We start from the raw sequence: 11960 nt of genomic DNA, 5'->3' as shown, positions 1-11960 counted from the left end.
AGAATTGCAACAAAAAAACCCATTAGCCTATTCAGATTATACTCTTTGAAAGAATGTACCACACATGCTCTCCCGCTTTGTCCATAGCCAATGCTTAATTTTTAATCATTGTTAATTTGGATATATTTTCAGACACTGCATGTAGGATGGCTAATTCACATTACTTATACAGTGACCTGGAAAGTCAGAGAGTTAATTTATTTACATCTCCAATATAGAGATTTATAAAATCATGAGGGGCATGGATAGGATAAATAGACAAAGTCTTTTCCCTGGGGTTGGGGAGTCCAGAACTAGAGGGCATAGTTTAAGGTGAGAGGGGAAAGATATAAAAGAGACCTAAGAGGCAACTTTTTCATGCTGAGAGTGGTATGTGTATGGAATGAGCTGCCAGAGGAAGTGGTGGAGGCTGGTACAATTGCAACATTTAAAAGGCATCTGGACGGGTATATGAATAGGAAGGGTTTGGGGGAAATGGGCCAGGTGCTGGCAGGTGGGACTAGATTGGGTTGGGATATCTGGTCGGCATGGACGAGTTGGACCAAAGGGTTTGTTTCCATGCTGTACATCCCTTTGACTCTAAGACTCGATGTGTGGTTATCTGAGTGTTTTGGTAATACTACTATTGAATATTTGCAGAAAGTATAATATAGAGAGCATCTCCAAGTTACTACTAACATGGCATCAAGCACTTCTCAGTAGTAAAATGCACATTTACAAATAGATGTCAAGATTATAAGACAAGGAAACCATGCTAAATGTATACATTACTGTTCTTTTGTGTGATTTTCATTATTGCACTTTCAGAAAGCCATATTTGGTTTAGTGAATGCAATGTTGAATAAATGTGATGAATTCTGAGATAAATTTTATAAGTTGCAAAGAATGAGTAAAGGAGCTAAGATGTCTCATTATCAAAAAGGAGATTTAGGAAGGGAGACAATGCATGTACTTAAGTTTAAATTAATGAAAAGTATTGATCTGAGTAAAAAATTATAAATTGTTTGAACTGGATTCAGAGTGTGCTCCTAAAGATCATAATCGTCAGTTTTAAAAGGAAAAGTTCAGAAATGAAATTAGGTTTAGCCAGTTCATTTGATAATAGATGTGAATATAAACAGTCACCGAAAATGGGTTAATGCAGTAATAGTAGACTTGATTAAGAGCGACATTGATCCCCTGTGGTCAGCTGCAATGCTTTCAATGCTTTAGAAGAGAATTGATACGTTTGCACAGCTTATTTTGTTTCGTAATGTAATTTTCTTTTATTTAGGAATTGCACTATATTTTGAAGGCTTAATTAATTGACATTGCAACCTTAAAAATCATGTAAAGTTCCAATTAATTTCCTTGTGACATCACTTTTCTTATCAGCTCCTATAAATTGTTGGACATTACTGCCTATTGTCTGCTTTTAAGACTATCGAGTCATAAAATCACACACTTAGCAGATTATGATTCTGCGGGCTATTTGAAATCGTGACCGAGTAGGTCCTGCTCCTCTTTTGCTTTAGCAAATATCTCCTTCAAACATGATATCTAATTTATTCAAAATTACAATTGAATCTATTTTTGTCATCTTTTCAGAAAGTATATTACAGATCATCATAACCCTGGTTAAAATAGAATCTTCCCATCTTTTGCAATTTAGCTTAAGTGATTAACTCTTTGATTAAGCCGTATCATACTAACTCCTATTCTTCTTCTGTATTAATGTCCCGTTCCTAATTACTCTATAATTTCACTGACTCTCTTTCTTAAAAAATAACTGTCAAACAACCCTTTCCACGTGAACCAAATCCAGAACAGTAATGTAAAACAAAACTAGCTGCATTACAAAAACTCTGTGCTCTCTAATCTTGTTCTCAACAGAGGACTTGATCCCGACAAAAGTGGGAAGATCCATTCTAATTTAGAAAAAACAACACTCTCTTCTTCATATTAGAATGGCAAACTGGTAGAATTCTGTCTGATAATAATTAAGGCGGGAAACTTCAGATCAAATGGAATGGAAATCATCGAATGTAGCAAAATGAAAAACGAAATTGCATGTCAATTAATTCTGGATGTGACTTTAGCTCACACTAGAGTCATTGACTTTTAATTAACCTCTGATGCAGTCTCTGTGACATCTGGTGTATCAACAGGGGAAGACAATAGTGCAATGGTAATATTACTGCACTCATGGGCTTTTGTGGTGCAGTGGGGCCAGGAGACTTTGATTCCAGTCTTACTTGCTCCAGAGGTGTGTAATAACATTGCTGAACAGGTTGATTAGATTTTTTTTAATAGTAAAATAGTAATTCCAAGGGGCTCAGTCAAATTCACAGGGGACAAAAGTTCAAATTCCATCATAGCTGCTAGTACAACTTAAATTCAATTAATAAATCTGGATGTGAAGTCATCTCAGAATGATGACCATGTCAACTTTTATTGATTCACTCACTAATTTTCGTTTTGGAATAAAGTCTGCCATTCTTACCTGGTCTGGCCTCCGTGTGACTCCAGATCCATAGCAGTGTGGTTGGTTCTTAACTGCCCTCTGACATGATGTTATAAAATGTATTCTTTCACGAGGTGTAGGTGTTGATGGCAGAGGGCCCTAATTGCCTGAATTGAATGGCCAGCAACACCTACACCCCATGAAAGAATACATTTTATGACATCAACTCAAGGCAACTAGGGATGTACAAATGCTTCCAACAATGTCTGCATCCTATGGGAAGAAAACAGGAGAGCAAGATCCGGAGTTGTGTCATTCTAGTGAATCTTTCAATACCAATTAGAAATCTATTAGCAAGGCAATATGAATGAGTGACAACTTGGCCTGTCAAAGGGAATCAATACCTCAACAGTTGTACAGATGAAATATTTACTCCACCAATAAGGTGATGTGCCACACTGTCCTGTTTTTAAATTCAGTTTGTAACTTACATGGCTATAAATCTAACAAAAGCAGCAGTAATTCAATAATTCCTGTAATCTCATTTGTGTTCTTATTCATGAACATGGTCATAATTTTGTGGGCAGGAAATCATTTTTAATCAACTTCTGCTGTTCTTTGAAGAAGTGACATGTGCTGTGGATACAGAGAGCTGGTAGGAAAGTAAATAGTGAAGAGGATATAAGTTTATAGATATGCTAAGTGAATGAGCAATGGTCTTGTAAATGGAATATAATTTAGGAAAATTTGAAATTTCCAATTTGACATGAAGAATTGAAAAAGAAACATGTTATCTTCATAGTAAGAGATCACTGAATTCTGAGATGCAGGGAGATCTGGATGTCATGGTATATGAATCAAAAGAGATTAGCATGCAGGTAAAAACTAATAAAATGTAATTGCTTACAGTAAGTAGAATTGAATGTAGGAGAAGGGTGGTTATCCTGTAGTTATGCACATCTGTGGCTCTACGTAGAGTATTGGTTTCATTATTTAAGGAAGAATATAAATGCATTGTAAACAGTTTACAGAAAGTTTACTGTGTTGATACCTGGAATGGAAAGTTGTCTTATGAGGAAAGGTTGGACGAAGCTTGTATCCATTAGATTACTGGTGTAGACACAATGGTCTGAGTGATCTCCTTTTTCACTGTGACATGTCTGTGATTCTGATTTTCAAAGAGTGACTGTAATTTAATTGAAATGGTTAAGATTCTGAGGAGTCTTGGCAGGATGGATATGAAAATGAAGATTGCTTCCTCTCATGTGAGAACCTAAAGCTGCTTAAATGAAGAAGTTCACCCATTTGAGACAGAGATGAAAAGAATATCTTTCTTTTATAGGGTCATGAGTCATTTGGATTATATTGCTCAAAAGGAGGTGAAGCAAAGTCTTTGAATATTTTTAAGCAGAGGTGGATAGATTCTTGTTAAAGAAGGGGGATTGAAAAGTTATTGGGGTAGGTAGGAATGTGGACAATCATGTTGGCTATGATCATACTGAATAGAACAGCAGGCCAGAGAAACCAATTAACCTATCGCTGCTCCTAATTTGGGTGTTTGTAGATTTAAAAATACGTTGCCATATTTCTTATCTCTCATGCATTCCCCCCCATCTCTGTTCCTCTAATGTTGTTTTCCTTTATTTGACAATTATCCTCTCCTCAATTATCTTATCACTTTGATTCTCTGCTGGTCCAGTTTGCTTTGTTCAAAGTTCTTTGGCTAACTGAGCTGTTGTTTTCCTTTTATTTCTTCCTTTGTCACTTTTCATTTGTTTCACATCTTCCTCACCATTCTTCGCTTTTTAAAAATTAAGTTTCATGCCCTGGCAAAGATAGCTAAATGTGAAAGAAAGCATACTTTCAAATGACCTTCAATAAGGTGGAGCAAATGATCATCTATTTTCAAAGGTCAGGGCACATAAAAGCAGGGGACAAACAGCTGAATGGATAGAAAGTTGCCTAAAACCATTAGAAATCAGAGTGTAAAGGAAAGAGTAGTTGGTCAGACAGGAGGAAGAGAGAAAGTGGTACCCTTTCAGTGTTGTGACCACTCTAATTTATGTTTTTTATTGTTAATTTGAACTTGGGAACAGGTATCATTTTAAGTATCAACTTAATGACATTTCGCAGATGATACTAAACTCAGGATTTGGCTACGAGTGAGGAAAATACATGATACAAGAAGATTTGAGAAAAGTAGCAAACTAGCAATTAAGTAGCAAGTGAATTTTAACATAGGTAAAGGTTAGATGATGCAGTTTGATAGGAAAAATAGAAATATGACCTATACCTTAGCAAACAAGAAACTGAATGGGACAGAAGTGCAAAAGAGTCTATGAATGTTGATGTTGCCTAAAGCTACTTCTACCAGGAGATCTCCTGTCATGATACATCACACTTCTCTGTTTTGTACCATCCTCACATACCCACTGGAGCTTGTCTGCAAGCACTCTGTGACATGTCATCAAACTATGCCTGAGATTGACACCTTATTCTGCTGCCCTCCATTTGGCCCTGGGGAATAAATCTATAGATACTGGTGAATAAATCATTAAAATCTTGTATTGCTGGGCAGCATAACAATTAGAAATGAGAACTGGAATTCATGTCAAAAGTAGTGGCATTTTTGTTAAATATGTGCATGACCTTGCTCAAACTTTGCTTAAGAGTGCTGTGCAGGGTTCATAGAATTGCAGGTCGGCTGCAATACAGAATGAGACTAAGAGCAATTCGCTATACGCCTTCCCACTGTCTTTTCCCCATAGGCCTGCATTTTTTCTCCCTGCTTAAATGCAACTAATTATCCATTATCTTTCTAAAAGTTATGATTGAATCTGTTTCAACCACCATTCCCATTCCCCAAAAAGGACATCGAACATCAGGAAACGTGTATAAATTGTTTGCACAGACAGTACAAGGGACAGAGCTGCTATGGAGAAAAGATTGAACAAGTTGGGGCTGTTTGCTTTAAAAAAGAGGAGACTTAGAGAAGAGATGATAGTGGGTTTTGAAATTAGCAATGGTTTGGACAAGGATAAACGGCAGATAATGTTAGCATTATTCACAATTCAAAACCAAATCAAAATCAAGATGTTTAAGATAGTTTCTGACAGATGCAGTAAGGAGATAAAAAGATGCTTCTTTGATCAGTGTCAAATCCAGTTCTAGAGTGAAAGGGTTAACTTATGGGAAAAGTTGGACAGGTTTGGTCTGTATCCATTTGCAGTTTAGAAGAACGAAGGATGATATATTGAAACACAAGATCCTGAGGGAACTTTCCAGGGTAGGTGTAGAAAGGATGTCTTTCCCTTGTTGGGAGAGTCTCGATCCAGAGGACACAGTTTAGATGGATTATTAACTGATCAGGGGGTCAAAGTGTAAGCGGTACACAGAAAAGTGGAGCTGAGGCCACAGTTAGATAGTAATGATCTTATCAAGTGGCAGTGCAATTTTGTGGGGTTCTATGACTTACTTCAGCTCCTAATTCTTTTGAATGTTTCGATTTGCAGGCTTTTTAAAGAAAGTGGCTGATGCAGAAAACTTAGGTGCCTTCAGGATTAAACGAGACAAGCATGAGAAGACAAGAAAACGCTAAATATACCAGGAAAGCTGATTGGAGTCGATGATGTGGGAGGAAACTTTCTGGAATTTGAAGACCAGTACAGACTAATGTCAGAGCCGAAAGGCCTGTCTCTCTCCTGCTTATTCTTTGTGACTAAATTGCGAGAAAGTAAGTCTCGGAAAAGACGCGGTGGCATGTATCCATTGAGATATAAAAGGATTTTCTTTTTGGACGAAATAATTGACTAAGGGGCGGGAAATCCCGAAATGATCTCAGCACTTCCTCGGGCTGTCTGCAACTTTTTGGGAATGACGGATCACGTGACAACCCGGAATAATTTTTTTTGTGTCTCTGGGACTGGGAGTGCAATGCTCATACTGGCGAGGAGCGTCGCCACTGAGCAGATTGGGTACAACAAACATGGAAGGTGAATGAATGGAAGGAGATGGATCAAGTCTTTAATTTGTTAAACTGTTAGGTTTAACCTTGCGCAGAATAAAATCAGCTTCGCGTGGATTTGATCGTTTGCAGGAAGGCATTGCTAATTTGGTATCGGTAGCCTGTCACTGTTAGCAGAATAAAACTTGTATCTACAGCTTGGATTATTTGTGTCGAATTTTGTCACTTGATGTGTTCAGAATAATTCGATTTGATTAATTGCAAGGCAAGGGTGTATATTCTTTGCATTTGAAGATTAAATTAGAAAAAGCAACAAACAGGATTGATATATCCACCCCAGAAGTTGGTCCTTTCAATCCAAATGCAAGTCAGTTTCTGAGCCCAGACACTCGACGCCAAGCATCTTCACAGCAACACTGCATTTATATCGCGCCGCCCACGTGATGAGATGGCCGAGGCGCTTCGCGGGAGTATTCAAGCGTAACATCTTACCCTCAGCCAAATCAGGAGGTATTTGAATGGAGGTAGGTTTTATGGAATGTCTTAAAGGAGGAGAGAGGGGTAGACAGAAATCTAAACAACCTAAGATACAGGTGACAACTGAGAGAAGGAGATCGGGGGGAGCACAAGATCCCAGAATTAGAATCAAAGTGGCAAAGACTGACAGTGCCCAAATTCATCTTTCTTGCACCAAGATTTATCTTGTCCCATGTCTTGCTTCCAGCACTCATTCAGTTAAGGGCCCACTATAACGTATTCCGTTCATTATTTTTCCCACATTCTCTTTGACATCTGCTAACTTGGAAGGCAAGCCAGCGCTACAAGCAACTGTGTCCAATATTTTAGGTAGGCCAGTCGGAGAATCTAAATGCCGTTGTGTGCGCTCGAATAATGAACTGTAATCGAGTCTGCAATTACAATGGCTAAACCACCTCTCTCTCTCTCTGAGCTACGTAATTATAACAGTGGATGATCACGGTTCCCAGGGGATCTTGCATTTGGAAGGAACCTAGTCTGTAATTAGTCAAGTGCTTTGTCCTTGTTGGTGTCGCTTGTGTGGCCTTCAGCTTTTGAGGGGAGGTGGTGGGGAGAGTGTGAGGCAATAAAATGATCAACTCTTGGTCATGTGTGATAAATTTTCTGGACATTTTTAAAAAAAAAATGAGATTTGATGAGGGGGTGGATGAGAGGCAGGTTTGATTTGGCTGCAGGGTGGGTGCAGTTAAGTGCTGGTTTTGTCTCCGTGGTTGCAGGTATTTCCCCCTCTTGCTGTGATTGGTGTTTCTGCTGTTGGTTGCTCAGGTCTAGCGCCGGTCTCCCTCCCGCCCGCTCTGCCTCTCCAAGGCGCTGCTCTTGCCAGTCAGTCTCAGAGTACGCGAGACACAGAGAGCGAGCGAGAGAGAGAGAGAGACACATACACTTACAGAGCTACACAAGCAGAGCCAGCTCTCTCTCTGCAACAGCAGTCCTTGGCTTTACCCCTTCACCAAGGAATAAAAGCAGCGAACGGTGAGTTATTTCTCTATTGTGTGCGTGCAGAGATACACATCGCAACATTTTATAAATCTTAAACTCCTTTGTCTTATGGTTCGTGTGTGCTGGGAACCTGCTTTCTTTTTCCTTTCGCAGTCTTTAGGGTGGGAATTAAGGGGAAGCAAAAATGGTCTTCACACTGTTGAGCAGATTTCCCTCCTGAACGTATTTGTAACAATCTTTGTCGTTTTTGTGTTTTTATTTAAATGATACCTCCTACATCATCTCTCATTCAGTAGCTAACACACGAAACATCTGAGGAAAACGACTGCAATTGAGAACATGTTTCCGACCGACTAAAATCGTTCGATTCGAGTGGGGGAAAAAAAATATCATTGATAAAGACTTGCAGCATTAATACAGCGTCTGGAGCCTGTTCAGAGATTATCAGTGATTTGAGTGCGTTAATGTACAAGTCAGAACATCTCCATGTGGGAGAATATGATTTTTTTTCTGGAAAGCCTATGATGAGTGGTTTCCTGTGGGGCTGCCCTTAACAGGCCTCTGGGAGTCCACTGTTTTGTAGTTGAATGAGGTTCCCTGTGTAATGAGCACAGATTTAGGAAAGTGTAGGTTCATGGTTCCCTTCAAACAACAGAAAGAAGAAAGATTCACAGAACTCCAACTTAATGTTTAGCCCACGAGTGTAATTTGGGAGGGGAAACTGACAAATGTACATATGGAAATTAATTAACTATTGTTTCAGTTTTTAAATTTCTGCTACTTTATTTGCCTTGACATTAGGAGGTTTGTTTTAAAGCAAATATATTGTGTAGGATTGGCATGACTGATGGGTTATAGCAATTATAGCTAGTTGTGGTATGCACACGTCTCTGTGGAAAACTGGAGAACTTAATGTATGGGGGGTGGTATGAAATGGAAATCAACTTAAATTTAATGGCTATGGTATGAGTGGTTTGTACAAATCTTGCTTACAGCAAGTTCTAGGGAAGTCATGACATACTGCTATATACCCATGTGTTGCGTGGGCAACTTCAGTCTTGCGTCAGATGTGTCTGCTGATTTATTCATAATAAAGCTACTTTAAAATGCATGATCCTACTGTAAGTCACCAAATGTTTGGGCCCTTGATCTGTAATTGCAGTTTGTAAGGATTCTGATGTGGAGAAATTAAGTTTTTGGAAAGCGTACTATTGCTAACTCTGACTTTTTCGTTATCTAATTACTGTTTATCAAATTTCCTCTGAATACATGACTGGTATTAAATTTGTAGCAACTGAAGAAAAGTTTCTGCTTCTGGCCAATATTGATCCCTATTTGCCTTCTATCCTGAATTGAAGGCGTATTCATCATGCATTTTATGTTTGAGGTATAAGTTAAGAAGTGGTTTGTGGTCTTTGCCTGAACCATCGTGTACAATTGTTGATGACAATTTTGAGATGGTGTTAAATTTGTTTTCGTGAAGGGGTGAACTGAGATTGCTGTCAACTCAATGTCAATCCTTTCATTTGTGTAAATTGGAGATGTTGCCCTAAATTTTCTTTGTTGCAGAGTTCACAGGAGCAGAGGTGCTGAGCAAGACTCCCTTTGTTCACAAATTTACAATTTAGGATTATAGATGGTGTCATAACATCTTGGAGTCACTGGTGTATGACGTCAAGGGAAAGATGAGGTTTGGCTATTCTCTGTATTTAAACAATGGTCTCAGTTTTGCTGCAAAAATAATGGTGAGTTAAGTAGCGCTCACCGATTATCGATGTGTTAATTATCCAGTATTTAACATTAACACATAACCATCTCTGTCATTTCTCTTTATTATTTGTTAATTGCAACGGTAAAAGAGATGGGCTGTTGATTCTATTTTTCACTCTTCAATCCATACACATAGCAACAGTCCGAAAGGTTGAGGAAAACATCAAGTGGCAGCACAATATGAGCTACCATAATCCAGTGAAATCCTGATCTGTTGAATTTCTTGAAGCACTTTCTTGTGAATCTGATCGAAAAGGCCTCAACCTGTTTAACGTCTTGGTAACAAAACTGGTGTTGTTGTCTGACAGCAGGCTAAGATTTAAGGCTAAGACCATAAAACTTAAGTGTTAAAGCCATTCAGCCCATCAAATCTACTCTGCCTTCGAATGAGATCATGCCCCATCAAATAACTCTCAACACCACTAAGATGTATTTACTTTATGTTTTTGAATCCAGTTGTCAAATTTACATAATTCATGTTGCTGAGGTGACTAACTTTAACCTGTCCCTGTAATCCTGTAGTGGTGAGTAAGCATTGAACGCTCTCTATATGTAATTTTATTTTAAAGAAAAGCATGGAATTAAAAGGTAGAGCTAATCATTTCTGGTGGTATTCAGGAGTTCTAGGTTAGCGCCAACATGGTGACTGACCCAGTGTTGCATTTTTCTTATTGCATATTGTTGTCTTATTTAATATTCAGACATTCTCCTATCCAACTGGAGCGTTGCCAGCCCACATCAGCCTTGTCACTCTGCCACCAAGGTTGTGTTTCCTCCCTGCTCATATTCTGCTTTTTCTCAGTACACTCTTTGTGAGGTCTATAGTTGAAACGTAAGAACTTGTCATTGTTGCTGTAGCATTGTAGAATCAAAGCTTTCCAGTACAGGAAGAAGCCAATCAGCCCATCATGTCTGTGCTAGTCCTTTGCAAATGTTGTCACGCTTAGATCTAGACCCCAACCTTCTTATTCATAAATCTGTAAATTCCTCATGCTCAAATACCTCATCAGCACTCTCTTAAAGCAATTTATGTATTCAGCTTCCATCACCTTTTTTGTAAAGTTTAATGATCCACAACATAGTCCAGCAAAACCATGGAAATGGGTGAGCTAGGTAACCTGCTAGAGAGCAGCTTGTGTGATTTGGGATGCCTTTTGTTCGCTCTCCTTCACGCATCCCAAAGCCTTTTAATGTTTCAGAGATGGAAAGGAAACCCAACAGTTGGCAGAGCTTTTATATCCCCCTGCTGTAGCTTTCTTCTGCCACTTCCTTTGATGTGTGGCTGTCGGCAGAGAAGATGGAAGGATGACTTGTTTTCACGGAGCCCTGAGGCTAGCTGTGGGGAGATGAGAGAGTGACATGGGTCACTTTGGTCATGACTATCTTATGTTCTCGGAGGGAAAGCTCTGGCTTTCACTCAGCACATCCCATAATCTTGGCATTGAATGACTGAATGACGAAAACACCCTGAAGTGTTGCATTGCCAGGATCCTAAGATGTTTTGCTCCAGGGCTATCCTGCAATGATGCTGATTTTAATTGTGGCAGCTGAGGAGTGGAGAAAGTGTTGTAAACACTGGAGAAGAGAACATGTGACTACATGATTGTATTAACCACAGTGCAATAAGTCTTATCCCAGTCAAATGAGAAATCTGCTGTTACTTCACCAGAAGACAGGGTAAGAACATGGTCGAATAACACAACTGGTTTTGTTTCAAATTATATCATTGCATTGATATTTTTTTATTGGTTATCTTCATATTCATATTTTCATGCTTTATATTCTCTGCCTTACTCTATGTTCGTTTACTGTAGTCTCTCATTGCTTTCTAATCTAATGATGGTTCTATCACTTGTTGATGATATGTTGCAATATATTTTGCCTACTGTCAGTTGAGGACTTGATAATCTTTATGAAGGATGACAGAGAGTTGGCATAGATTTCAGAAAATTACCAAGTATCCACCTCACGATCTGAGATTGCCATGAGGAATACCAGAGCAGGAGTTGGCCGTTCATCCTGTCAAGCCTATTGAGCTATTAATTAGAATACCTGCATCTCTCATTTTTCAAGCAACCTGTTCAGAGATGTTATTACACATTTTTAGGGTAGGTGTGACTTGAACCCAAGCCTGCAGAGGTGGGGGCACTGCCTCTGCATCACAAGAGCCTCCGTTCATTGCTGTGTTAGGTCCATTGTCCTTAAGTGTTGTCTAACAAAAGAAAATTTAAATTTTGTAACTTCAAGAAGGTGGTGGTGTAGCGATCATGTCATTAGACTCTTATTCCCAGTCTTCAGGCAAATGCT

The 11960-nt window shown here is 38.9% G+C and overlaps 1 protein-coding gene across 2 annotated transcripts in view; it reads left to right on the top strand.

Annotated features, from left to right (window-relative positions):
- Positions 1 to 6809: 6809 nt before the first annotated feature.
- The window catches only part of LOC140479633 (uncharacterized protein C1orf21-like), a 200018-nt gene continuing 194867 nt past the window's right edge, over positions 6810 to 11960 (top strand). The window contains exon 1 of one of the 2 annotated variants that reach the window (XM_072573531.1): positions 6810 to 6931. The gene's annotated coding sequence lies outside the window, so the exon portion shown is untranslated. Of the gene's footprint in view, positions 6932 to 7746; positions 7917 to 11960 lie in introns of those variants that run through there. The other variant, XM_072573530.1, reaches the window with a different exon arrangement.

This window comes from Chiloscyllium punctatum, chromosome 7, assembly GCF_047496795.1.
Source record: "Chiloscyllium punctatum isolate Juve2018m chromosome 7, sChiPun1.3, whole genome shotgun sequence".
NCBI classification, from domain to species: Eukaryota; Metazoa; Chordata; class Chondrichthyes; order Orectolobiformes; family Hemiscylliidae; genus Chiloscyllium; species Chiloscyllium punctatum.
This window is presented reverse-complemented; position numbering and strand designations above follow the sequence as displayed.